Genomic DNA, 27,938 nt, shown 5'->3' on the forward strand with positions numbered 1-27,938 from the left:
AGTGGAACATGGACTCTTACAGCCCCAGGGCAGAAAATAGTTCTTGTCTTCACTCACAAACTAGACCACAGGCCAAAGAGAATAGTAAACATCTCTCATTAGATCACACTATTTTGGAAGAGCTGAAAACATAGAACTCCCTAGAAGTGGCTCTGCAAATAGCTCTACAAAGCCCCTGAAGCTTGGGAAGATATAGCCTCCACCCTAAAAGCAGAGCACCACTTTATCTTTTAGTTGCATGTTTAATTCATCGATCTCCTCTTTATTTTATTTATGTAACTATTTAGAGATATAAAATTTCTCTTAAGAACTGCTTTGACTATATCCTATAGGTTTTGGTATATTGTTTTATTATTGTCATTCTCTTAGATGAAACTATGAATTGTTTCTGTGATTTGTTGTTTGACCCACTCATTTTGTTGAATTAGATTAATTTCCAGTTACTTTTAAGTCTATCTTTCCATGGCACTTTATTGAATAAAATTTTTTCATCATGATCTGAAAAGGAAGCATTTACTATTTCTGACTTTCTGCATTGGATTGTGAGATGCTTAAGCCCTAATAAATGATCAGTTTTTGTATAAGAATTATGCACTGCTGAGAAAAGGCTGCATTTCTTTCTGTCCTTCTATAATTTTCTCCAGAGACTTATCATATCTAAGTATTCTAAAATGGAATATATAGGGAGAAAGGGGAAGGGAGAAGTGGAATTTATCTGCCATAAAAGGAGGTAAGAAAAAGTTTTAATAGTGGTGGGGAAGAAGAGAAGAAGAGTGTGAATGAGTGAACTATTCTCTCCTCAGAAGTGCCTCAAAGAAGCAATAACATACATATTCAGTATATGTATAAAATCTATTTTATCCTGCAGAAAAATAGGAGGGGAATGGGATACAGAAAGGAGCGTGACAAAAAAGAGAGCATACAGGGGGGGAGAGGTAGTGTTCAATAAAATACTACTTTTTAGGAGGGGCAGGGTGAAAAGAGTGAGAGAATAAATGGGGGGAAAATTCGTTAGCAATAATAATTGTAAAAAGAATTCTGAAACAATTTTATCTAGTAAAACCTCATTTCTCAAACATAGAGGGAACTGAGTCAAATTTATAAAAAAAAAAAAAAATAAAAGCTATGCCCCAATTGAGAAGTGATCAAAAGATATGCTCCATGCCCAAAGGTCTATAAATTCATGCATATCCTTTGACCTAACAATAGCCATTATTAGACATGAATACTGGAAGAATTTTTAAAAAACAGGAAAAAGACTCATCTGTACATATACATATATATATGTATATGTACAGATGAGTCTTTTTCCTGTTTATATATATATATATATATATATATATATATACAGTAGCTCTTTTCTTAGAGCAAAAAAAAAAAATAGAAATTGAGAGGTTACTCATCAATTGGGGAATGAATGAATAAATTGTGCTATGTGTTTGTGATGGAATATTATTATTTTATGGGAAATGATGAGCAATATATTCTCACAAGAGAACCTGGAAAGTCCTCCATGAACTCTACTAAAGTGAAATGTACTATATACAAAGTAATAGCAATGGTCTGGAATGACCAGCTGTAAATAATTTTGTTATTCTCAGCAGTACAGTGATCCACAACTATTCTGAAGGATTTAGGATAAAAGAAAAAGAAGAAACTGATTTTTCTGAATATAGATTAAAACATACCCTCCCTCCCTCCCTCTCTCTCTCTCTCTCTCTCTCTCTCTCTCTCTCTCTCTCTCTCTCTCTCTTTCTCCCTCTCTCTCTCTGTTTCTCTCTCTCTACATTTTGAGGGTTTTTTTAGTGAGGATTTTTTTTTTAAATTTAAGGTAGGAGACCTATGTTTTCTTTCATGGCCTGACTTTTCTAGAAATCTTTTTTTCTAATTTTTTATTTTTTAAAACTTTTTATTGACAGAACCCATGACAGGGTAATTTTTTACTGCATTATCCCTTGCACTCTCTTCTGTTCCGATTTTTCCCCTTCCTCCCTCTACCCCCTCCCCCAGATGGCAAGCAGTCCTTTATATGTTAAATAGGTTACAGTATATCCTAGATACAAGATATGTGTGCGGAATTGAACAGTTCTCTTGTTGCACAGGGAGAATTGGATTCAGAAGGTATAAATAACCCGGGAAGAAAAACAGAAATGCAAGCAGTTTACATTCATTTCCCAGTATCTTTTCTTTGAGTGTAGCTGCTTCTGTCCATCCTTGATCAATTGAAACTGAATTAGCTCTCTTTATCGAAGAGATCCACTTTCATCAATACATGCTCAAATAGTATCGTTGTTGAGGTATATAATGATCTCCTGGTTCTGCTATTTCACTTAGCATCAGTTCATATAAGTGTCACCAGTCCTCTCTGTATTCATCCTGCTGGTCATTCCTTACAGAACAATAATATTCCATAACATTCATATACCACAATTTACTCAATCATTCTCCAATTGATGGGCATCCATTCATTTTCCAGCTTCTAGCCACTACAAACAGCACTGCCACAAACATTTTGGCACATACAAGTCCCTTTCCCTTCTTTAGTATCTCTTTGGGGTATAAGCCCAGTAGAAACACTGCTGGATCAAAGGGTATGCACAGTTTGATAACTTTTTGAGCATAGTTCCAAATTACTCAGAATGGCTGGATGTGTTCACAATTCCACCAACAATGTATCAGTGTCCCTCTTTTCCTACATCTTCTCCAACATTCTGCATTATCTTTCCCTGTCATTCTAGCCAATCTGACAGGTGTGTAGTGGTATCATAGAGTTGTCTTAATTTGCATTTCTCTAATTAATGATTTGGAGCATATTTTCAAATGGCTATAAATAGTTTTAATTTCTTCGTCTGAGAATTGTCTGTTCATATCCTTTGACCAATTATCAATTGGAGAATGGCTTGATTTCTTATAAATGAGAGTCAGTTCTCTATATATTTTGGAAATGAGGCCTTTATCAGAACCTTTGACTATAAAAATGTTTTCCCAGTTTATTGTTTCCCTTCTAATCTTGTCTGTATTGGTTTTGTTTGTACAAAAACTTTTCAATTTGATATAATCAAAATTTTCTATTTTGTGGTCAATAGTGATCTCTAGTTCTTCTTTGGTCATAAATTCCTCCCTCTTCCACAGGTCTGAGAGGTAAACTATCCTATGCTCTTCCAATTTATTTATAATCTCATTCTTTATGCCTAGGTCATGAGCCCATTTTGACCTTATCTTGGTGTATGGTGTTAAGTGTGGGTCAATGCTCTAGAAATCTTTTGCAAACTTCACATGTGGTTTCTTAATGGTATCTGGGAATGGGGATAAGGGAGAGAACTCGGAACTCTAAAGTTTTAAAAACAAATGTTAAAAATCATTTTACATCTAACTAGAGAAAAATATTAAACAATTTTTTTTTTTAGAAAAAGAAGAAAATACTATTGATACTTAAAAAGTATCAAGAGGTATTGGAACAGTTCCCTATAAAAGAAAGCTTTTAATTGGACTTTGAAGAAAGTCAGGAAATGGTGAAGAGGAGAAAGGGAATTCCAGGCAACAGAGGCAACAACATAAAATTCCTGGAATTAGGAAATGGAAATATCTCATTGGAGGAACATCAAAGAGGCCTTAACAGGGTACAAAGAAGAGGTGGCATGGGAAATCTAAGAAAACTGGAAAGATTGAGGGAATAGAGGGAACAATTTATGAAAAGCTTAAGATGTCAAATTAAGCTTTAATATTTGACATTTTGCATATATATTTTATATTTGATAAAATATTTCAGTTGAGAGTTGATGATGGCCTCTACTAAGGTGTGAGGTATGTGAGTGGAGAGAAAAAGATACTTATAAGAGTTGTTGTGGAAATAGAAATGTCAAAGTTTGACAGTGACAGTTGATTGAATATGAGTTGTGAAGGAGAGTAAAAAAAAAAGGATGACATTGAGTAAAACTGGGTTACATAATATACTGGGCATAATGAATAGTGTTGGATTTGGAGTCAAAGATATATCAGTGGTAATGCAGCCTGAAGAACTTAAAAGCTGTGTGATGTTGGTAACTTTACTTAATATCTCTTAGTCTCAGCTCCTCTTCTATAAAACAAGGTGAGTGGGTTCATTATATGGCTTATCAGAGCTCCTTCAACTCTAAATCCTATCATCTCTCTGAAAAATAGTAATACATTCTAAAGAAAAAAAAAAGAAAAAAAACAGTTTGGAAAAAGAATAAGTTTGAGAAGAGAGGTGATGAATTCTGTTTTTAGACATTCTGAGCTTTTTTAATTTTTAAAGCTTTTTATTTTCAGAACATATGGACACATACTTTGACATTAACCCTTGCATATCCTTGTGTTTCAGATTTTCTCCTCCTTCCCCCCATACACTCCCCTAGATGGCAAGCCATCCAATATATGTTAAACATGTTAAAATATATATTAAATACAATACTTTTGCTGTATAAGAAAAATCTGATTAAAAAAGAAATTAAATGAATAAGAAAACAAAATGCAAGTGAACAACAACAAAAAGAGTGAGAATGTTATGTTGTGATCCATATTCAGTTCCCACAATTCTGTCTTTGGGTGTAGATGGCTCTTTTCATCATAAGATCATTGGAAATGGTATCAATCATCTCATTATTGGAAAGAGTCATGTTCATCAGAATTGATCATCATATAATATGGTTGTTGCTGTGTACAATGATCTCCTGGTTCTGCTCATTCCACTTAGCAGTACTTCATGTAAGTCTCTTCAGGCATCTCTAAAATCATTCTCCTGATCATTTCTTATAGAAAAATAATATTCCATAAAATTCATAAACCAAAACTTATTCAGCCATTCTCCAACTAATGGGCATCCACTTAGTTTCCAGTTTCTTGCCACTATGAAGAGGGTTGCCACAAACATTTTTGCACAAATGGATCCCTTTCCTTCCTTTAAGATTACTTTGCGATATGAGTCTAATAGAAACACTGCTAGATCAAAGGGTATGCACAGTTTGATCTTTTTGAACTTTTTGAACATAGTTCCAAATTGGTCTCCAGAATGGCTAGATCTGTTCACAGTTCCATCAACACTGCATTAGTGTCTTAGTTTTCCCACATTCCCTCCAACATTTGTCATTATTGTTTTCCTGTGATCTTAGCCAATCTGAGAGGTATATAGTATTATCTCAGAGTTGTCTTAATTTACATTTCTCTGATCAATAGTGATTTAGAGCATCTTTTCATATTATTAGAAATTATTTTAATTTCTTCAACTGAAAATCATCTGTTCACATACTTTGACCACTTATTAATTGGAGAATGGCTTAAATTCTTATAAATCTGAGCCAATTCTCTATATAGTTTAGAAATGAGACCTTTTATCAAAACCCTTAAATGTAAAAATGATTTCCCAATTTATTGCTTCCCTTCCAATCTTGTCTGCATTAGTTTTGTTTATACAAAACCTTTTTAATTTAATATAATCAAAATTATCTATCTAGTGTTCAATTATGAGTTCTCATTCTTCTTTGGACACAAATTCCTTCTCCACAGATCTGAGACGTAAACTATCCTATGTTCTTCTAATTTGCTTATAATACTATACTTTAGGACATTCTGAGTTTTATATACACACAGAATATACAGTTCTGAATGTACAACAATCATGTGATAATGAAGGAGTGGAACTAAGGAGATATACTAAAATTGGATATGAAATCTGGAAGCTATCTTCATAGAGGTGATAATTGGAATCCATGATTTCTGTTGATAATAATAAATAATAATAGAAAGAATACAGAAAAGGATTCAGGGAACACTCTAGGGGTATATTCAAAATTAAGGCAATAGTTATACAGTTGAAAAGATTGAGAAAGGTCAGAGAAATAGGAGTTAAAAAGTATAATGACTTAGAAAATTAAAAAGGAGAATATTCAGGAGAGGGAAATTAAAACTGTCAAATGCAATTCAAAAGTGTCACACTTGTTCACAAAATTTTCTGAATGTGGTTGAAACAAATTAAAATATAATTAGGAAATTTTTAATAAATAAGTAAAAATGCAATATGTTATGAGTAATGTTAACTCATTTTTTTAAAATCAATATGTATCTGCAAGGATTAATTTGAGTTTGACATCACTGCTGTAGAGAACTCAAAAAGGATGATGTAATTATTGGCAAGAAATAGATCAATGAGATTTTTGGAAAGAATAGGTTCAATTAGAAGAGTATATAAAACAGAATGTACAGGAGTTTAGAAAATTGTGAGATGGAAATAAAGTAGAGGCATCAAATGTAGACCGCTTTTTCAAGGAGTATGATAAAGAAAGAAAATATACAGAATGATAAGAGTTAGTAATGGTAATATTTGGAAATATATTGGTTATTAGCGTGTTGGTTTTAAGAATGGGGAAGTTAGGCAATGGGGAAAGACTCATTAGCTTGTGAGTGATTAAAGTTTAGAGAGATATGGCATAATTATGAGACATTTAAATGCTTTAAAAAAGGGATGTGATGTTTTTAATTAAAGCTTTTCATTTTCAAAATATACACATAAATATTATTATATTAAGGGCAGCTAGGTAGCAGTGGAAAGCATGCCAGTCACATAGTCAGGAAGACCTGACTTCAAATCTGGCCTCAGAGACTTTCTATCTAGGTTATCTTGCACACATCATACAAAACTTGTATGCCTCAGTTTCCTCATCTTTAAATTAAGTTGAAGAATAAATGGCACCATTCTGTCAAGAAAACCACAGATGGGATGATGAAGAGTAGTTCTTGATAACAGCATGCTATTTTTACATACAAAAATGCCATCCTATTTCTAGGTGAATAGTATTATTGCTGTATTTATTTTACTATTGATAAGGTTTTAAAGGTCTTCTGTGTATTGATCCTGTGACTGACAATTTTACTTTCTAATTAAATTATGGGAATAGCATTTTCACTGGATTCTCTCCCCCCCCCCATCTTTTTAAAAACATCATTGGTCAGTCAGTACCTAGGGAGAGAGATTCTTTATTAGCTGTTCTTTCACATGTAAGGGAAATGGGGTTACTAAAATCTTTAAAATAACTTCAAGTGCCCTTTCTGCTGTGAGTGTATAGAGAGCTTGATTGAAAGTCAAATGTTTAAATCATATTTGCAATGCAGAGGAACTAGTTACTACAGAGAGAAGCAAAGACAAACAGAACTTGGCATTTAGAAGCATTTGCCAAACATAAGCTGACAAAGAGCTATATCCCTCAAATAGAGAAGGATGGGTGACTTATATCTCAGTTTTATACAAAATTTTATTGTATTCTAGAAAATAAAAACATTTTCAGATTGATCTTGTTTTTAATCATGATATATTGTCTTTTTAAAGTTATTAGTAGTTTCTAGTACTAAAATATTAAGAGATTCAGCTTATTGTATTCTTATCCAAAACTAGGGATGTTAGAGTTAAAATCTGAAAATGACTTTTACTGGCAGTCTAGTCCAACTCCCTCATTTTTTATTTGAGGAAATTAAAGCCAAGAGAAATGAAATAACTTAAAGGTACAGACTAGTAAGACACATAAAAATGGGAATTCAGATCACTTGTTGTTGGAATCCTTACTAACTGTTAACTAATTAGAGTTGATCTAATCTTACAAGAAGATGTTTTGGGCAGAACCTGAAACAAGGTACTAAGTAGAACTAATTAATACAAGGCTTGTGTTCACACCTTTACTCATTGGAGTTCAATGAGTTCATACCTCCCTTGAAGCTCTTTGGGCCAGAGAGCACTATGGGAGAAAACCCATAATCCCTCTCTCTGGAAGGAGCATAAATAGGCCAATGGGCCAGTCGGAGAGTTCTTCAGAGTGAAGACGCTACAAGTCGAGATTTCTCCGGAATGAGATGAAGAGTGGAGCTGGCTGGAGGCTGAAGAAAGCAGAGGCAGAGGCTGAAGGACCAGACCTTTGGATCTGGCGACATTTGGAGAGAGCTCTTGGAACCAAGCAGAGAGATAGGCCTCTAAGCTAACCGGGCTATATTGGAGATAATAAAAGATCTGAACTTTTATCACCTGGCTGCTTTTTGAGACGAAAAAGATCACCACATTTTGGCGCCCTGAACGTGGGGGTAACAGACCCCCTCAGTGGATTTCAGTGGAAAAGCTCCGATCCTGATTCAAGTGGAAAAGCCTCTGATCCTGATCCAGTGGAAAAGACTCTTCAACCCAGAAATTAGGGTGAGTGCAACAAAGAAATTTTGTTAGAAGAGTTAAAGTAGAATTTCAGCTAAGATGGGACAGATATTTAGAAAACAGCCTGTTTCTGTTCAAGGAAAATGTTTAGAGAGCATTGTCAAAGTTATGGAAAGCCAAGGTTTAATTATAAGTTTACAGCAAATCACTGAACTTTTACAAACTGTAAAGGATATATGTCCTTGTTTCTCTCTTGATAAGGAATTAGATTTAAATGAATGGAAATTGGTTGGAGAGGATCTTTGTCAATTCTATGATAAAAATGGGCCTAACTCAATAATTAACACATATAATGTAATACAATTGGCTATAAGAAGTTATTTAAGTGATAGAATGATGAAAAGGAAAGTACAGGAGGAAGAAGTACCAACTTTACTGGGTGAAAAGGAGGACGAATCAGATGAGAATGGAGTTAATTACAATTCTGAGTGTGATACTTCACAGCAGGAGGAATTAGATGATTCCACATCTCATGACCCTCCCCCTGCAATTAACCCTTCATGTGTGGAACAAGGGAGAGGTAGAGAGACAGAAACACAGTCAGCTTCTCCTGTAAAGCAGAATTTGACAAGATTAGAAAAAGCATTAATTAAAGCAAAAAATGAAGGAGAAGATATATCTGATTTTATAAATACATATCCTGTGATTGAAGAGCTCAACTCCTCAGGTCAAAAAGGGAGAAGATACACTCCTTTTAACTTGGAAAAAATTAAAGATTTGAAAAAGGGTTGCATTCTTTATGGGGCTATATCATCTTATGTGAAGATGTTACTGGATAATTTGTCTTATGAAATCTTAACCCCGAATGACTGGAAATCCATTGCTAAAACATGTCTTGAACCGGGACAAAATTTACTGTGGCTTTCGGAGTTTCATGAATTATGTAGGATTCAAGCCCAACACAATAGACAAACAGAAACTATTGGACAAATCACTTTTGACCAACTAGCTGGTCAAGGTCAGTATGCAGAGAGTTCAGAACAAATTTATTATCCCATAACAGTGTATGAGCAAATTTCTAAGGCTGCAATAAAAGCTTGGAATTCTCTCCCTGGACAGAAAGATGGAAATAATGCTTTCACAAAAATAGAGCAAGGTCCCAATGAATCTTTTGCAGATTTTGTGGGACGTTTACAAACAGCTGTAATAAGAACCATTGGAGACAATGCAGCAATAGAAATTATGACTAGACATTTGACTAAGGAAAATGCCAATGAGGTTTGCAAGAGAATTATATGGGGGCTAGACAAAAATGCTTCTTTAGAGGAGATCATAAGACGCTGTGCCACAGTGGGCACAAATGCTTATTATACCCAAACTATGATGAATATGGGAAGACAAGGTCCTTCTTGGCAGAGGAATTCTAGAGAAACTCATCGATGTTTTCAGTACATTTGAGAGCCCAATGTAGAAATGGAGATAGAGTGAGAAGACAGGATGAGAGAAAAGCCAAAACCCCATGTCCAAAATGCAACCGAGGCTTTCACTGGGCCTCTAAATGTATATTGACCCAGAGGAAGGAGAGGCAAGGCCCAGCTCCAAAGTATCAATCAAAGGACAGGTGGGGCATGATAGCAGCTGAAGTTACACCCAGAGAGACTTTAGAAATTCAGAAGTTAAGATTACAAGAACTGAGAAATTATGCTAAAGATAAGCGGGAAGAACAAAAGAAACTGCATGAGAATGAACTGCAATCATTGGAAAACTATTATAAGGATCAGTTTGAAATGCTAGCAGAAGCTGTATCACAGGAACGACAAGAAATCAAAATGAGAGAGAAAGCTCAAACAAAGACATTACATAAGATGAAAAGGGAAATGAGATCCAAGATGGACCAAGAAATTCAGCAATTGCAGGCCATGATAATTAAAAATGATGATGATCTCTTCCAAAGGAGCATCTTTGTTTAGCCCCCATATAATTCTCTTGCAAACCTCATTGGCATTTTCCTTAGCCAAATGTCTAGTCATAATTTCTGTTGCTGCATTGTCTCCAATGGTTCTTATTACAGCTGTTTGTAAACGTCCCACAAAATCTGCAAAAGGTTCATTGGGACCTTGCTCTATTTTTGTGAAAGCATTATTTCCATCTTTCTGTCCAGGGAGAGAATTCCAAGCTTTTATTGCAGCCTTAGAAATTTGCTCATACACTGTTATGGGATAATAAATTTGTTCTGAACTCTCTGCATACTGACCTTGACCAGCTAGTTGGTCAAAAGTGATTTGTCCAATAGTTTCTGTTTGTCTATTGTGTTGGGCTTGAATTCTACATAATTCATGAAACTCCGAAAGCCACAGTAAATTTTGTCCCGGTTCAAGACATGTTTTAGCAATGGATTTCCAGTCATTCGGGGTTAAGATTTTATAAGACAAATTATCCAGTAACATCTTCACATAAGATGATATAGCCCCATAAAGAATGCAACCCTTTTTCAAATCTTTAATTTTTTCCAAGTTAAAAGGAGTGTATCTGAGACAGAAACACAGTCAGCTTCTCCTGTAAAGCAGAATTTGACAAGATTAGAAAAAGCATTAATTAAAGCAAAAAATGAAGGAGAAGATATATCTGATTTTATAAATGCATATCCTGTGATTGAAGAGCTCAACTCCTCAGGTCAAAAAGAGAAAAAATACACTCCTTTTAATTTGGGAAAAATTAAAGATTTGAAAAAGGGTTGCAACTTGTGTCCAATTCTAGCTCTTTCTGTCTATAACCACTTAAGACATTTCAAGTTTTGAATCATATCTTAAAAGGCATGAATTGTCCCAGTTCAAGCATCAGTTAACTTTTTCACATCTCTACCAAGCATTATTTTGGAGAAAAGAATAAGGAAAGCCAAACAATAGCATTCTCTCTAAAACTCCAAAAGGTATGAAGTGAGTAATATCAAAAGCATTTTTCCTAGGTAGCCATGTTGTCAGATGAAGCTGTCTTGCAGGGAAAACAAGGAATAGGGAAGAAAAGTCAATAACTGTCTCTAAAAAGTCAATATGCCTATCTAAAGCAATGGGGGCAATGTATTAGTAGTAAGCATAAAGGTTTTCACCTATTATGTAACAATTTTTATTTATAGTGTTTGTGAATTTAGACTAATTAGGAATAGAATACTTATTCCTTAAGTCTGATCAATATTCAATATCCAGTAACATCAGAAATAATGGCAAACCACTTCAGTGTCTGTCATGAAAACCCCAATGGATTCTCAGAAAGAGTTATACAGGCCTGAAACTACTGAATAACAACAGCAACAATAATGACAGCATGAGTATCAGAATGGTACAGTGTATAGGAAGGTAGAAACCAGGTAAAAGTCTAACCTCTAACACATAAAGGATTTATATAAGCTAGTCACTTAATTTTTCAAGCTCTAGGTAACTTTCTAAGACTTTAAATTGCAATGAAAGAGTTACCCTGAAAGAGTAGGAGGAACTTCATCACTTAGAATTCCCTACACTAATGATTTTTGTAATTCAGTTCTTATCTGTAATCCTATCCTAAAAGAGATCATCCTTGGTTAAATGATTATTATACCTGAGAGTGCTAAGAAATATATTAATAGCATTTGTTGACTAACTTAATAGGCAGAATACAATTAAGATTATGAAATTTGCAAATGAATTGTAGAAAATATAATCCTTAATTGCAAAGATTTTGCATCCTTTGCAGGGGCCAACACAACCACAAATGTATAGAAATATAAGTAAACTGTTAGTATTTCTCTTATTGTACTGTTGAGAAGTAGCAATCTTGGAGCAGTGCTTAAACTATTCCCTAAATTCTCTACTTAGGAAAAGTTGCCCTACACTAATTGGAGCTTTAAATAACACTTATTCTATTTCTCAACAAAATATTCTCGATACCTTTTCAATTTGGGAAATATTAGCAAAGTGTTTTCTTAACATTTTGGTCTCAAATTCTTTTAAAAATTCCTGAAAAAAAATTGTTTTTGTTAATTATATACACTGATGATAGTTATATTAGAAATTAAAATGTTTTAGTATTATTATGAAAATAGTTTTGACCCTGTAGTTACTTGAAGAGGTTTCAGGAAACATGAGGAATTCAAGAACAATCCTTTGCAAATTGCTTTCTTAGAATAACTATTATACCTCAAGTGTCTTTAATAAGTGACTACTCAATTAGTTTCATTTATCTGTTTTTATTTTTGTTTTGCAAAAAGATATTTTGTCACCTATGGAATTGATTTCTGTAGCATTGATTGCTTATCACCACTGCTGGTGTGTGGATGTATATATAAACTCCAAATTTTAAAATAAAATTCAGAAGGATTTTCTGACTAGATAGACACTTACAGAAGTTATCATACACTTAGATAGAGATGCAATGATATACAGTTAATAGATCACTGGTTTTATAGTCAGAAGGACTCAATCCATATTCTAATTCTGACCTTTCTGGATTGACATACTGCTAATTTCCATGTTTCCATATATATAAAATATATTTTTTTTTTTGGTTTCCTTATGTATTAAAGATAAACAGTTGATGTAGATGGTCTCGAGATTCCTTTTAACTTTGGATCTATGATCCTATAAGCCTGGATAAGTACCTATATAAGTACCTCTTAAGTACCCTATGTAAAAGTTATTATGGTGGTTGCTAAGATTATGATTGAAAATCAAATTATTCATGAAATAGGAAGCATACTGAGAACTTCAGAGTATAACTGGAGCATCCAAAATGCAAAGCTTTATCCTGGGAAGTCTGTATTCCGAAATCTTGACTGATTTATTTTTTCCCCAAAATTGTAGTAGGTTTTCTATTTTATTTCGTATCTTATCATTCTAAAGCATTTATGATTTAGTCGAGATTTGAGCTTGTTTAGACCACAGTTCAATCTATAGACAGGAAAAAATTATATGGAAGGTAAGGTGAGACAGCTAAGCAGCTCAATAAAATCTGAATTCAGGTCTAGCCTCAAACATTTACTCTCTGTGTGACACTGGCAAATCACATTAGCACTGTTTATGTCAGTATCTTTGGTTACAAAATGGAAATGATAATAGCCCTGTTGTAAGGATCAAATGAGGTACTATTTTTAAAGGGCTTAGCACACTAATTGGCACATAGTAGGAAGTCAATAATGCTTGTTTCCCCATCTTTCCACCCTTTCAAGGTAGGAAAAAATGAAAATATTGAAGACAGACATGAATATTTCAATCATGTTTTGGAAATATTTGTTACCTAGACTATGAACTCTTCAAATAAGATTGTGAGGATGCTTTTGTATGGGGGATACTTATGACTTTGAAGACTAATTTAATTTAATCTACTGAATATGGGTTATGGTGCAGAGAAGTGGATTTATTTTCTGTTATAAATAAATGTGTGAGAAGGGAAGAAAGAATAATATAATAGTAGGACTGAATCTAAGCATTTACCATTTATGCCAATGGATGCCAAAAATATTTGGGGGTGTTTCTGTTTTATATTAGAATAAGAAAGGAGAATTTTGCTTTCCCGTGGAGGACAAGGAAAGATGAATTATTTAGCTCTAAGAAAAGTAAATATATTTTTGGAAGTAGACATGCCCAATTCAAAGTGTCCTATTTGGCACTATATAATTTGGCACTATATAATATGGTAAACCATTCATAAAAAGTACAAAGTAATGTGACTATGTCAGAAGTTTCCTAGGCTGACACTTGTGTGTGAAGTCCTTAATATTGGCTATCTAATTAAGAAAAATATATACATACATGAAATATTTGAAAGCAAGCTATCATTCTAATCTATAGATAATTTTGGTTATTCTGAGTACAGTGTATATATTACCTCTCCAAATAGGAATTTTTTGAAATTGTAAAAGTTGTATTCATTATAGACAATTGGCCTTTTTTGAGAGAGTGAGACACTAGATCAACTTATCAATCAATAAGCAATTATAACATATTTGTTGCTTTCCATATGTTGTGGAAGTCTTTACAGATAAAAAGACAGAACAATAAGGTGGAGTCTATAGGGAGATTCTCTATTTTCAGATTCTTCAGCCCACATACTCTATTTGGGAATCATTGTCATTAATTTAGACTGCCTGTATTTATAATTATTTCACATACAATTAGATGACACACATATAATGGCAACAAAAGTCAAACTATGATGGTAAACTTCAAAATCTAGAAAGGAAAATTCTATTTTAGGCCAATATAAAAAAGAAATAATATGTGGATTTTAAAATGTGTACAGAAACAGTATAAGATGTAAGGCTGTTGGCACTGACACATATAAATAATTAATGAAAGAGCCACCAAACCTATTAGATTAGAAATAAGTTTTGCCCAGGCTAATGATGAGGGAGTTAGGGAATACAAAATGTTCAGAAGAATGACTCCAGGTAGAATTTAAATCTTCAGCTAACATTGTAATATTGCAGAAATCTTCAGAGTAGTTTTTCCATGCTGAAGAAAGATTATCTGAATAACAGAAGTATTAAGTAGTACTGAAGCAGGAGTTTGTCTTTTTTGCGTGTGATCTAACTCTTTGGCAGTGTGGTGAAGACTGGACAAACTGCTCAAAATAATGTTTTTAAATAATTGAAGGGAAATATAAATTTTAGTTAAGATTAGTGAAAATAAGAGCATATTATTCCCCAATATAAATTCAGGGATTCACTGAAATCAGTTTACAAAATGATAAGTGATTTAGAGATTAAAAATTTTTGCATTATATTAAGAATGCTTGAATTAAAGGTAAGCTGGAACAAGGATGTTAAAAGAAAGAAATTAAACTGAACAAGGCAATCAACCTATTTTCCCAGCTCCCTATTATTCTTTTGAGAGGTTATCTTGAAAGGATATTGAAAAAATATATGCCAGGTATTTAATGCCTGTATTATATATTTATTTAATAATATGATATGTATATATTATATTAATTATATATTTTATTTAATACCTGTAGTATAATAACAAATTATACTAATATAAAATTTATTAAATCCATAGAGAAACTGTCTAAATTAATGACAATGATTCCCAAATAGAGTATGTGGGCTGAAGAATCTGAAAATAGAGAATCTCCCTATAGACTCCACCTTATTGTTCTGTCTTTTTATCTGTAAAGACTTCCACAACATATGGAAAGAAACAAATATGTTATAATTGCTTATTGATTGATAAGTTGATCTAGTGTCTCACTCTCTCAAAAAAGGCCAATTGTCTATAATGAATTTTTATGGGTCTTATGTATAAGTTTGCACTGCAGCTTTTAGTTGGACTGTTAAATGGTGAAGAAGAAATGATGGTAAAAATGCAATACTGAATTCTTACTTCAAAATATCAGAAAAATACAATGATTTTAACTAGGGAAATTTTCATTTTCAAGGCTAATGTTCCTCTGCTAAAGGGAAAAGAGAGAGAGAAAGAAAAAGAAAACAAGAGAGAAAGCGAGAGAGAGAGAGAGAGACAGAGACAGAACCAGAGATGCAGAGATAGAGAGAGATATACAGAGACAGAGATAAACACAAAAACAGAGACACAGAGTGAGACAGACAAGCTCACAAATTTAGAGACAGAGACAGGAAGGCAGAAAGACACATACACAGACAGAGACAAAACCAGACAGAGAAAGAGAAAGAGACAGAGAGGGAGCCACAGATACACACACAGAGAGATGAGAGACACAGAATGAAAAACAAAAAGACAGAGACAGAGATAGTCTATTTTATGAAAAATAATATAAAGTGAAAAATCTTTAATTGGCTCCAAAGCAGTCTGTTTATTACAGGCATGAGGGGTGGGGATGGGGGTGGGAAGTGAGTGGATTCTGTAGCAATACAACTAAATCTATTGAAGGAGAATATATTAGTGACATTCCTGGAGTGCTATAATAACTTCAGAATGCATTTATATTTTTCAAGGGAATCTTGAATTCTCCCTTTAGTAGGGTCAGTCTCTATGATGGGGGTACATTTCTGAAAGATATAAAAGAAGCTAGAAGAAATTGCTTTTTATTAATTAATTATGATTCTATAAAAGATAGAAAACATTATGGGAGAGGGAGTTGTCTCACCTGGGAATTCCTAGCAGTGAAATAACAAGTATATTCCTTTTCCCTAGCCCATGCTTGAAAAAGAATATAAGATAGCTAGTCTCAAATTAATAGAAAGTCTATGTGCAATGGTTGCATGTCACAAATTGGATAGAAGCAAGATTCCATATTGAGATTCCTTCAAATTTTGATTTTTAAAATTTTAATAATATCTGCTACACTGTGGTGGTGGTGGCAGTAATAGAGATGGTGGCAGTAGTAATAAGAGTAAGTAATACTACTAATTGTTATTCAATTATATCTGACTCTTCATGACCCCATTTAGGATTTTCTTGGCAAAGATATTTTGGCATTTATTTCTTCAGTTCATTTTATAGATGAAGAAAGTTAGGGAATTTGGGACTAAGTGATTTGCTCATGGTCACATAACTAGTCTGAGGGAAGATTTGAAATCAGGAAGATAAGTTTTCCTGACTCCAAGTCTGGTGCTCTATTCATCATCCCACCTAGCTACCCCAATCTGTTATTCAACAAAGTTGACACCAAATGTGGAGAACATGAAATGATGCTCTATACTAAAGGTACTAAATGTGTGTATGTGTGTGTGAGGGGGTGTGTGAAAGAGAGAAATGTATTCTTTTGACAAATTAGTGAATCACAGGGACCCATTCTCACAATAATAATGTTTCTCCTAGGTGGTGTTTTTCTTCTTTAATATAATATAAAGGTTCTCTCTGGGAGCAGGTTTCTTGGGGAGGTTTTCTGGAGGCAACCTTAGTTTCAGTTAAAAGTAATAATTACTCCAAATGCAGCCAGGTGATAAAAGTTCAGACCTTTTATTGCTTCCTCCAAAATAGCCCGGTTAGTTTTTCTTAGAGGCCTCTCTTCTTCTTTGGTTCCAAGAGCTCTTGCAGATTGTCCCTTGCTTCTGCTTCTTCTTTCTTCAGCCTCCAGCCAGCACAAAGGTGGAACATGGAATGTATCTGACTTCGACTTTGCCTTGGAGAGAGGGCTTCTCTCTGTACTGACTTGACACTCCCCTCTCAACCTTTTCAGCTGAATTAACTTGACTAGCTCACTGAAGCTCTATTTAAGCTCCTTCTCTGAGAGTGGGATTGTGGGATATGAAAGTAGGATTATGGGTTTCCTCCCAGAGTGCTCTCTGGCCCTAAGAACTTCTTGCTTATATGAACTCTCTAAAGGTGTGAACAAAAACATTGTTTCTATCAGTATCAGCTTTTATCACCTTGTGAGGATTTGCTCTAAGGTGTGAACCAATAAGCATTGTATCAATTCCATTGATTCTAACATCTCCCTTGAGTTATCACCTTGTTTCAAGTTGAGTTAACATTAGGATTTTAACACTCCTATATCTATAATTGGGGGAAATATTAAATTTCAGTTTTTATCTAGTGAAAATGCAGATGTCATTTTCTTCCATACAAGTCTATAGATTCCCTAAAACTATCCACAAACTACAGATTAAGAACTCTTTCTCTACATGATTCTTAATTCAGCTTTCTTATTTTCACATCTTTTTATTCAAAATAAATGACTTTCACATATTTTCCATTGTCCCATCCAGCCTATTGTCTTATGCTGAAAACAAATTTCCTTGTAATATCAACATATCATAAAATGACATCTAGAAGGGTCTATTGGATTATGTAGAACAACTCCATTATTTTATAGCTGAACCTGAAAAAGTGATATGTTTTGCCAAAGACTGAAAAAATAGCCAAAAAAAAAAAAAGTGATGTGAAGCTAGATCAAAGATCCAGTGTTCTTTTTTACTCTTGGTTTCAATTCTCTGCTCTGAAACTGCATAGAATAAAGTGAACGTTTCATGAATAAAACCTCATATTTCTTGTATATATTATGCTAGCTACCTGTAGAATAGTGTGTCATTTTTTAAAGGTGTATGGTTTGTTTAAGTTGAGGCTATGAGAAATGAAGTTGAGAAGGAATTGTGGAATCTAAATAGGGTTCAGGATTCATAAAACTTTATGTTATAAAGTAATAAGGAAGATGAATTGACAAAATGTGTGAAGTCTTATGGGGATTTGGAAATAGAGAAATATAAGATATATGAAAGGCAATATAATTTGTTGGAAATTATTGCTATATTTTGAGTCACAGCTCTTGAGAATCTGCAGTGTTCCTTAATAATTATAAGATGCTAGACAAGTTATTTAACCTTCTTAATCCTTGATTTTTCCATTTAAGTGAAGGCAATATAGATGATCTTGAAGATCTTTAATATTATCTAATTTATCTTGCTCCATCATTTAATACAATACATATGGATTTTATTTCCATTGTCTATCCAAAGTGGGTTTCACACAGTTGGAATTTGAGATTTCTTTCATTACTTATTTGTAATAAAATTCAGTTTAATAGCAATAAGCAGTTAGCAATAAGTCATGTGTCTCCCCTTATGTAGGAGACAGCAAAGAACAGATTAATTAATCAATTTATTTACTCACTCTACATTAAGAAAAGTACATGTAATTCAGAGGAAGAATTAGTAGAAACAAAATTTGGATTTACCTCAGCAACAATTTCTATACAATAGCAATTTAGTTAACTCAAATAGATTGCAATTTTGTTATATTCATCTTGAATATCAGCTTTAGAATGCCATGCTCGAGGAAAATATGAGAAAAATGTAAAGAATCAATTTAAGTAATAAGGTTAGTGTCATTAAATTCTCTAAAGTAACCAAAAATTTAAATTAAGAAGCAAACAAAACACATTGTCAATATCTCTGTGATGAGACCAGAGCTATAAAAATAACTTTTTTTGTCATAAAGCCCAGAGACTGAAAGCATGCCATCTATTTATAGCACTTTCTGAATATTACTAAGTCCTGGCAATTGTTTGAGGGTCTAATTTAGTAGATCCACCAACAGAATAATTAATGGGAGTTAATAGCAACAACATGGCCACCAAACTAGCTTATGGAACCTATAGGTAGCTTCCAAAGGGCTCATAAAATTAAATCATAGACATAGTACATGTATTTCGCTTCTTTAACATATGTTAATTTTATAATTTTTAACCATTCTATTCATTCCCAGAAGTGTATTTTATATGTAATTTGTTTCCCCTTTGATTTTGTTTTCCAACAATTCATATGGTAATTTCTTAACAGGTATAAATTGTATTTGAGAAAGAGTTGAAAAACATCATCAGCCTTATCCAGTGGAAAGATGAAAGTTAGAATGAGTGTTGATGGCCTAAGATAGAGTAGATGACCTGGACATTTTCATTGTCTGACTAAGTTCTAAACACTCTATTATGCCTATTTCAGTCACCTTCATAGCCATTCAAAAGCTTGTTGTCATCTGCATTTTATTTCACTGTGAAAAATCTTCATCCTGATTTACTGGTGGGATTGGGATCTGTTGTTTATCCTCAACATGATTTAACCCGTCTGTGAAGACAGTTTCCTGGGGCATTGCTGCTGCACAAAATTACAATTTCTTGGATTCACAGGTGAAATGTGAGTTCAAGAAGAATACTTAAGGTGGATGAGTGACTCTGAAAAGGGCTCAGCAAGCTTTCACACCAGACCTTTTTGAACACCCATATACCCTAATATGTATATGTATATATACACATATACATGAAAAAATGTGTATAATTCCTAAGAATAGATGAAAATGAGAAATTTCTAGAGTCTATCTATATGATTATAGTTTTATAAAAGGATATGTGTGTGGGAAGGTTTTCCAAATAAAACAAAGTTTTAAAACCTATACAATAATAGCATTCAATATAAAAATTAATTATTAAAAGGCAGTGTTATGGTATAACATTGAGTGCCTTTGTTTCAGATATGTAAGTACTAAAATTTCACCATTGTTTTATTCTTAGGATAATTTTATGACAAATTTTAAGTCCTAGCTAAGAGAACTTCTCTAAAAAATAAGGATTTCCTAATAAGTTATGCTTAAATTAAAATCTTTGGATGTTGATTGAACCTTCAACCATTCTACTTTCATTTTTTTCCTTGAACAATTAAATGTTCTTTTATACATGGCGAGCATGTGGAAGGATTCAAATTTTGATAAAATTATAGTCAAAAACATTTTATTTCTCTATGGGAATTTGCAAGAATAAATAATCTCTGATAAGATAGTAACACCATAGAGTTTACTTGTGGAACTGACACTCAAAAGTGCCTGAGGTTTGGTTCTCTACTCAAGCCCTTTAAATTCTTATCAATAGGGTTCTTGGGAAAAACAATACTTCTTATCTTTCTAAGATGAATATTGATTGTGATAATTAATTAATTCTTTTGAAAATAGGAAATATTTTAAAAGTAAATTCAAGTTTTAATTTTACTGAAGCCAGTGCGATTATTAACCATTGAAGCAATCATATTAGTAAAGTATTTCCTAGGCTTCATGTAATTTTCTTCTATCCAAAAACTTAAATGATTGGAGAAATGATAAATGTGGCTGATTTCATATTTATAGTAAACAGTTTTCTAATTATTGTACTTTCCCTTGCACAAGACTTTCAACTTAATCCCCATCAATGATGAAGAGATTTTCTTTCTAACTGGAGGCATAAGTAGAAACTATTTCAAAATTTTACTTCCACATGCATGATTATTATAATTGTAGACCATATTTTATAAATCTGCTATATAGACAAGAACGGATATAAATGAAAATTGTTCTCATTCTGTTCCACCTCTCCCAAAGTAGTTCATAAAAGTATTTCCAAGCTTTTCCTAATCTATTCTTCATATTTATTATTGTCAATAGCATTCTATTAGATTAATATATTTCATTTTTTGCAGTAATTCCTCAGTTAAGTTCCTACTTTCCTTCTAATCTTATGCAGCAAAAAAAAAAAAATGCTTCACTAAATATTTGTGTAAAAACAGTCACTTTTTCTTTGTCTTTGACAAGCTGACATTTGTTATTTATAGTTTAGAAAATTTTTTTAGCATTATTCCAAATTGTATTTCAGAAGGGTTGAACCAATCATGAGGTTGATCCAAGTAGCAAAGCTAGCAATCCAACTGATTTCTCTTAACAGCCCCTCTAAATAATGTTAACACGGTATACATTGAATTAAATCCTCAAGCAGCAGAGCCAACAAAAGGTAGAGACGAGACATTTTTCCAGTTCTAGAAAACTCATTAATTTGGAAGAAGAGGTCCATTTGAGAACAAAAGAAAAGCTGACCTAGAATACCAACTCTGTGGACCTTGGAGGCAAATGAGATAGATACAGGAGAAACTTTGGGAGTTCTCAGCCCATAAAAATTTAAGTAGGTGGGAAAATTGGCCAGAAAAACATTACAAGGAGCCTCTGTCATTTCACTGGGTACAGTTTGACATACGTAGTTCTGAGCTGCAGTTCCAGGGAAAAGAGAAGTGTTGGTGTTAAAATGGAGCAGGAGCTCCAGTTGCAGTTCCAAGACCCAAAAATATGCTAGAACTAGATCTGCAGATGCAGAAAACAAGGTCTGAGTGACCATATATATAACAGCATGTAACAACAGGATCATATAACAGGAAAGATGGGACTCAACCCCTGCCCAAATCATATCACCTTAAAAGCCATGAAAACATAAAAACTCTTCAGAACTTTCTATGAAAACATCTGGATTAAAAAAACAAAACAAAACAAAACTTGAAAGTTGGGACAGTGGTCCCCTTTCCCACATTTATTGAGTAAAAAAGACTAAACTTTGTTGATAAACTGATGGCATTTTGATATAAATCTCAACTACTTATTTAGGCAGATTTATGTGTGTAACATTTTATCTACATGAACAAAATGGAAGGACAGTACAAATCCAATAAGGATTTGTGCAGAATGGATTCATCTCTCTCTCTCTCTCTCTTTTTTTTTTTTTTTTGTGAAAAGAGACAAATTTAATATAAATTTGAAAGTTAAGAAATAGTCAAGAAAAATGAGCAAAAAACAAAAAACAAAAAAAAAAAACCTGGCCATAAAAAGCTACTGAAGATGATGATACGAGCTCAGAAGAAAAGGGTTAAAAGTAAAGCCTTAAAGGAAAAAAAAAAATTAATTTGACACAAGCCTTGAAAGAATTATTTGAAAAACTAATGAAAGAACAAATAAAAAATTAAATCAAATAAGAAAAAAATAATTTTCCAGGTGCAAAAATATCAAAATAATTGAAAATGAAAAAAGAAAATTATGAAAAAATAATGAACAAGTTTGTAAAAGAGGCACAGAAATAATAGAGAAAATAAGACTTAAAAAACAGAATTGGATAGGCAGGTACAATGTGGCAGATTAAAAGAAGCAACTCAGCTAAACTCCATCAGCAACCCCACCAATTTTTTTCTAAAATGCTTCAAATCAAATTTTGTAATGATAGAGTCAATAAAAGGCCAGGATAAAATATAAAGACAACTTAAAAAAACAAAACAAAACAAAACAAAACAAAAAAACAAAAACAAACACCTCACAAGTTTTGGCATCTCCAGCAGCAAGCCTGGCAGGTAGCCATAATAACCTCAGAGATAGTAAAATAGTCAGAAAAATGGTGTGAAAGAGATACACTTCCAAGTTAGAGTTCTGGAGTGTTTCCTTCTAATTTAAGCTCAGCTGATAATATCCATACAAAACCTTTTCAATTTAGTTTCATGAAGAATCATTTACTATTATGTAAAATATCACTTTTTTCAATCGTCTCTAATTTTAAGAGTGATATGTTCTTTTATATTTGACCATATATCCAATTTTAGTTTATCATGGTATGAAGCACAAGACAATTTAATATTTTGAGTGTTTTTAGTACTTTTGTCATATTTGAGAGTACTTACTCTAGCAGTCCCTATCCTAGTGTTTTTCAAACTTATGAAAATTTGGTTTCCATACTCAATGTTTTCTGGATCTCCTTAATCTAGTATATTACATTTATCATTTCCCCCAATTTTTTATAGTATAAAATGTTTTAATGGTATTTTAAATAATATAATTAGTTTAGCCTATGGTTTGGGATTTGATAAGGTTTTTATTTTTACTTTTACTTTTCCCTAAAATATTTTCTTTGAGATTAGTGTTGATAATTTCAAATTAATTTAGCTATTTTTTTTACTCTCATATGTGGTAACTCTTTAAGGTCTTGATGGACATAAGAATGAATCTATAAATATATATAGTTAGTACTATATCTAGAAGATCATTTTGTAGAAAATTAAGTTTATAGAAAAATAAATTATAAGGAAAATGTAATAGTAAAAATAGTAATAATATATGATCTTTCTAGCAGCCATTGTACTATTAAGGCACTTTTTAATTTTTCCTGAACATGATGTTTTTTAAAAATAAAATTATCATATGGCTTAATGGAATGTCTAGGAATCTATTTAGGTTAAAGAAGACATGATCTTGGATTAACTTTTTGATGGAAAAAATATTCTTGTTACGTGATTAAAAAAAAAAATTTCCCTCAAGTCTTCATTATGTATAGCATATATGAGCAAAACATCTCACAAAACACATAAAAATCATTTGGGACCTAATTGCTTCTTAAAAATTACTTGAATAGTTGATATTTGTTATTTGATAAAAACATGTTTATAATTAAACTAATCCCATTTTGCCCAAGGTAAATGGGATATTTCTTATATGTTTATTTTTTATCACTGACAATAATTTTTGTCAGCAAAATTTCCTATCTTCTCTGTTTTGCTATGATGCTAAAAAAGATTCAAAAATTTTAAAAGATAAAAAAAAATCTTTTAAGATGTTTCAACCAGATTGTATTCCAGAGTTGGAAAGAAAAGGCATTCTCTGTGCCAAAAGAGTCCTTTTAAACTTTCACAAAATGCCTTATTTCTTCAGCCAGCTCCTCTTCGTTAATTCATTGGGGTTCATGTTCATGCTGTTTGTTTATATGTTCTACAAGGTACCTCTGACTGTCGTTTTGATCATCATCTTGACTTTCTTTACAGAAACAAAAACACTTCTTGAATCCTTGAATGTCTTTAAAACCCACTTCTCAGCAGAGCTCAATGCAGAATTTTCTTGTTATTCAAATGCACAGCTATTCAAGTGCTTTCCACTAAAGTCCTTGGCACTGTCAAATAGTTCAAGATATGACGGGGATATGGTGTTATCAGAGAAAATACCATTTAAAAAAGATTTATTACCATTTGATTTGCCATTGATAGCTCCTTAGATTTCACCAGGATACATTTCCATTTCATTTGCTGCTGAAACCTCCCACAATTGTTTTCTCTCTCAATAGAAACTGATACCTTGTAAAACTAGGTCGATCCACAGTTTTCTATTTGTATCACCAAGGCTTAGCACATAAACACTAATTAAATGATATTTTATCCACTTTCTAGGTCACTTTCCACAACAGAGCTACTAACCATGGTCAACACTTATGAGCCAGAGGCAGTTAAGTGACTCAATGAATAGATCACTGGGCCTAGAATCAGGAGGAACTGAATTCAAATCTCTCTTCATTAATTTACCCCTTCTGTGACCCTGGGCAAGTAGATTAATCTCTTCTATTTCTATCAGTTTCCTTACTTATATAATGGGACTGATAATAACACCTATATCCTAGAGTCGTGAAGATCAATAAGATAATGTTTGTAAAGCACTTAGGAGTGTCTGGAAATTGCTAATTATGATGAGATGGTGGTAGTGGTGGTTCAGGAACAAGGAAGAAGAGGAGGAAAAAAAAAGGACTATAAAAAGAATTGAACAGACCTGTTGATGGGGGCAACATTGAAAATACTTATCTTGGAAGGTTTCCTCATTATCTTTAAGGATAAAGAAATATATAGACAGGTAGTTGGCACAGTGATAGAGTGCCAGTCCTGGAGTCAGGAAAATTCACTTTTCTAAGTTCAAGTCTGACTTTAATACTTAGTAAATGTGTGATACTGGGTAAGACATTTAATCTTATTTACCTCCATTTTCTTACCTGCCAAAAGAATGGGAGAAGGAAATAGCCAACTACCTTATTATCTTTGCAAGAAAATACCAAATGACATCATTTGATGTCACAAAGAGACAGAGATGATTGTAAAGGATTGAAGAATAAGAACAACAAAAAGAAAGCTATGTAAACTCATGTAGGATTAGACGTTTTAACAAGGTTCAAATAAAATAATATATGAAAAGCCAAAGCAAAATTTTAAAATGATTGTAAAATGCTTTCTATTACAGGCTATTAGGATAGTTCTATGAAGTATTAGCTTGTGATTCTTAATATTTTTTTTAATAAAATAAGCAGAAAGTCTAAACATGAATTGAAGACCTAATATAAGACAATGAAAACATCTGTATGTGATTTTTAGGCTATTTCCTTTCTATCTCTTGTTCAGTTATCTCATTTATAAAATGAAAAGTGTTGGATTAAATTACCTGTAATGCCCTATTCAGGTTTAACATTTTATGATCATTTCTCTTTTCATCTTTGCTAGCCTAATTGAGAAGTATTTCAATTGTTTGTGAAATATAAAGCTTTAACAACTACCTCACACTTAACAAATTGGCTAATATGACAGAAAAAATATTAAATGTTGAAGATGTGGGAAAATTGGAACACTAATGCAATTGTTGTTGGAGTTATGAACTGATCCATCCATTTTAAAGAATAATTTGGAAATATGGTCAAAGAGTTATAAAATTATGCATTGATCCAATAATACCACTACTGGTCTATATACCAAAGAAATCATAAAAAAAGGAAAATATATACAAAAATGTTTATAGCAACCTTTTTTATTGTGGCAAAAATTTTGAAACTGAGTGATTATCCAACTGTTGGAGAAAGGCTGAACAATTTGTGGTATAAGAATATAATAAAACACTATTATTCCATAACAAATGATAAACAGGTAAATTTCAGAAAAACCTAGAAAGATTTGCAAGAATTGATGCTGAGTGAAGTCAGTAGAATCAGAAGAACAGTGCACATGATAACAACATTTTATGATAATCAATTTTGATAGACTTAGCTTTTCTCAGTAATAAAATGATTTAAGAGAATTCCAAAAAGAATTCCAAAAATTTCCAAAAAATGGAAAATGCTAATTATTGCCAGAGAAAAAACTATGAAGTCTGAATAAAAATCAAAGTATATTATTTTCACTTTTTTTCATGGTTTTCCCCTTTTGTTTTTATTCTTCTTTTGCAACATGACTAATATGGAAATATATTTCATATAATTGCACATGTATACCCTATATCAGATTGTTTGCTATCTTGGCAAGGAAGGAGAGAAAAAATTGAGGGAGAAAAAAATTGGAACTCAAAAATCTTTCAAAAATTCATGTTGAAAATTATTTTTTCATATAATTGGAAAAAATACTGAGGAAAAACAAAGTAAAAGCTTTTACAAGGCTTTTTGGAGGAGCTGACACAGTGATTAAAATTTTAGATCTGGGATCAGGAAGACATGAGTTACATTTTTGCCTCAGACATTTACAAATTGTATTATCCTAGGCAAGTCACTTAACTTACATTTGCAACATTTTCTTTATCTGCAAAATGGAGATAATAATAGTACCTCTTTCCCAGAATTGTGCTGAGGATCAAATGAGATAATAATTGAAAAAATATTTAGCACAGTTTTTGGCACATAGTAAATACTATATGAATCTTAGTTTTTTTTTTTTTTAATAACAGCAGCAACAAACATAACAGAAAAAAAAATTCAAGTTACTTAAAATCAATAACCAAAAAAAAGTTACTCTGAAACATTTCCAAGCAAGTTTTGCTTACTTTAAGGGTATTTCTGCAATTTGAATGAGAGGTAACAGATTGTAGCTGTGGGAACATTGCAATCTAAACTAAGTGATAAAGTAAATATCATAGTTTTGGGGGGGAAAGGACAGGAACAACAACAACAAAAATCTCTATCTTCATTGATTTCACCAGTCAACTAAAATTAAGGACTTTTTTTTGAGGCCATAAAATCACTTCTCACTGCTTGACAAGTATACATACAACATGTTAATGCTTATTAGCATCATCATATAAGCTTATGAAAAATGGTGACTTGTTTTATGTTTCCAAAAGTGTCTTTGCCCAGGACCAATCTTTATGTCATGTATTTGACAATGGAGAATTCAATATTTGGCCCAGTCAGAAAACTTTAAAATTGGGGTTGATTGTTCCCATTTCCAAAAGGAATTGCATATGTTGGCAGCCCGAAGAAGCAAGAACTCTCTATGTCATAGCAATTTTAATTTTAATATTTCTTAAATAGGACATTGAAATAATTTAAGCATTCTAGGTAAAATGATAATAGAATATAACATAACATCACAATTAACAATAGATTCAAGATGCTGAATGGCATTTCTTGACACTGGCTAACAGGATTTCCAGTTAACTTAGAAATATGGGAAATACATATTTCTCTACTTGTTAAGAAGGCAAAGTGTTTCACAGGTTAAACATAGTAAGCTGTTGGCAAAGAGAAAGCATTAGATTACCTATGCTATTTTGTAATTCCTAAATAAAAAAAAAATGAAATGCAGATGTAAAATAATTAGACTAGAAGATTTTTTTGAGGATGGCCATTAATTTGTGGCAAAGTCCACATAAATCCAGATTTATATGGGTTATTGAAATTCTGCTTCTTGCTTCCTACTCAGTATATTCAAACCTTTTGTCCTACAATGGTAATTCCTAAGCAATGCATTCAATAAATGATGAAGATTTTCATGCTAAATTGTAAATTTTTTTTT

The sequence above is a fragment of the Antechinus flavipes genome, chromosome 3 (assembly GCF_016432865.1).
Source record: "Antechinus flavipes isolate AdamAnt ecotype Samford, QLD, Australia chromosome 3, AdamAnt_v2, whole genome shotgun sequence".
Lineage (NCBI taxonomy): Eukaryota > Metazoa > Chordata > Mammalia > Dasyuromorphia > Dasyuridae > Antechinus > Antechinus flavipes.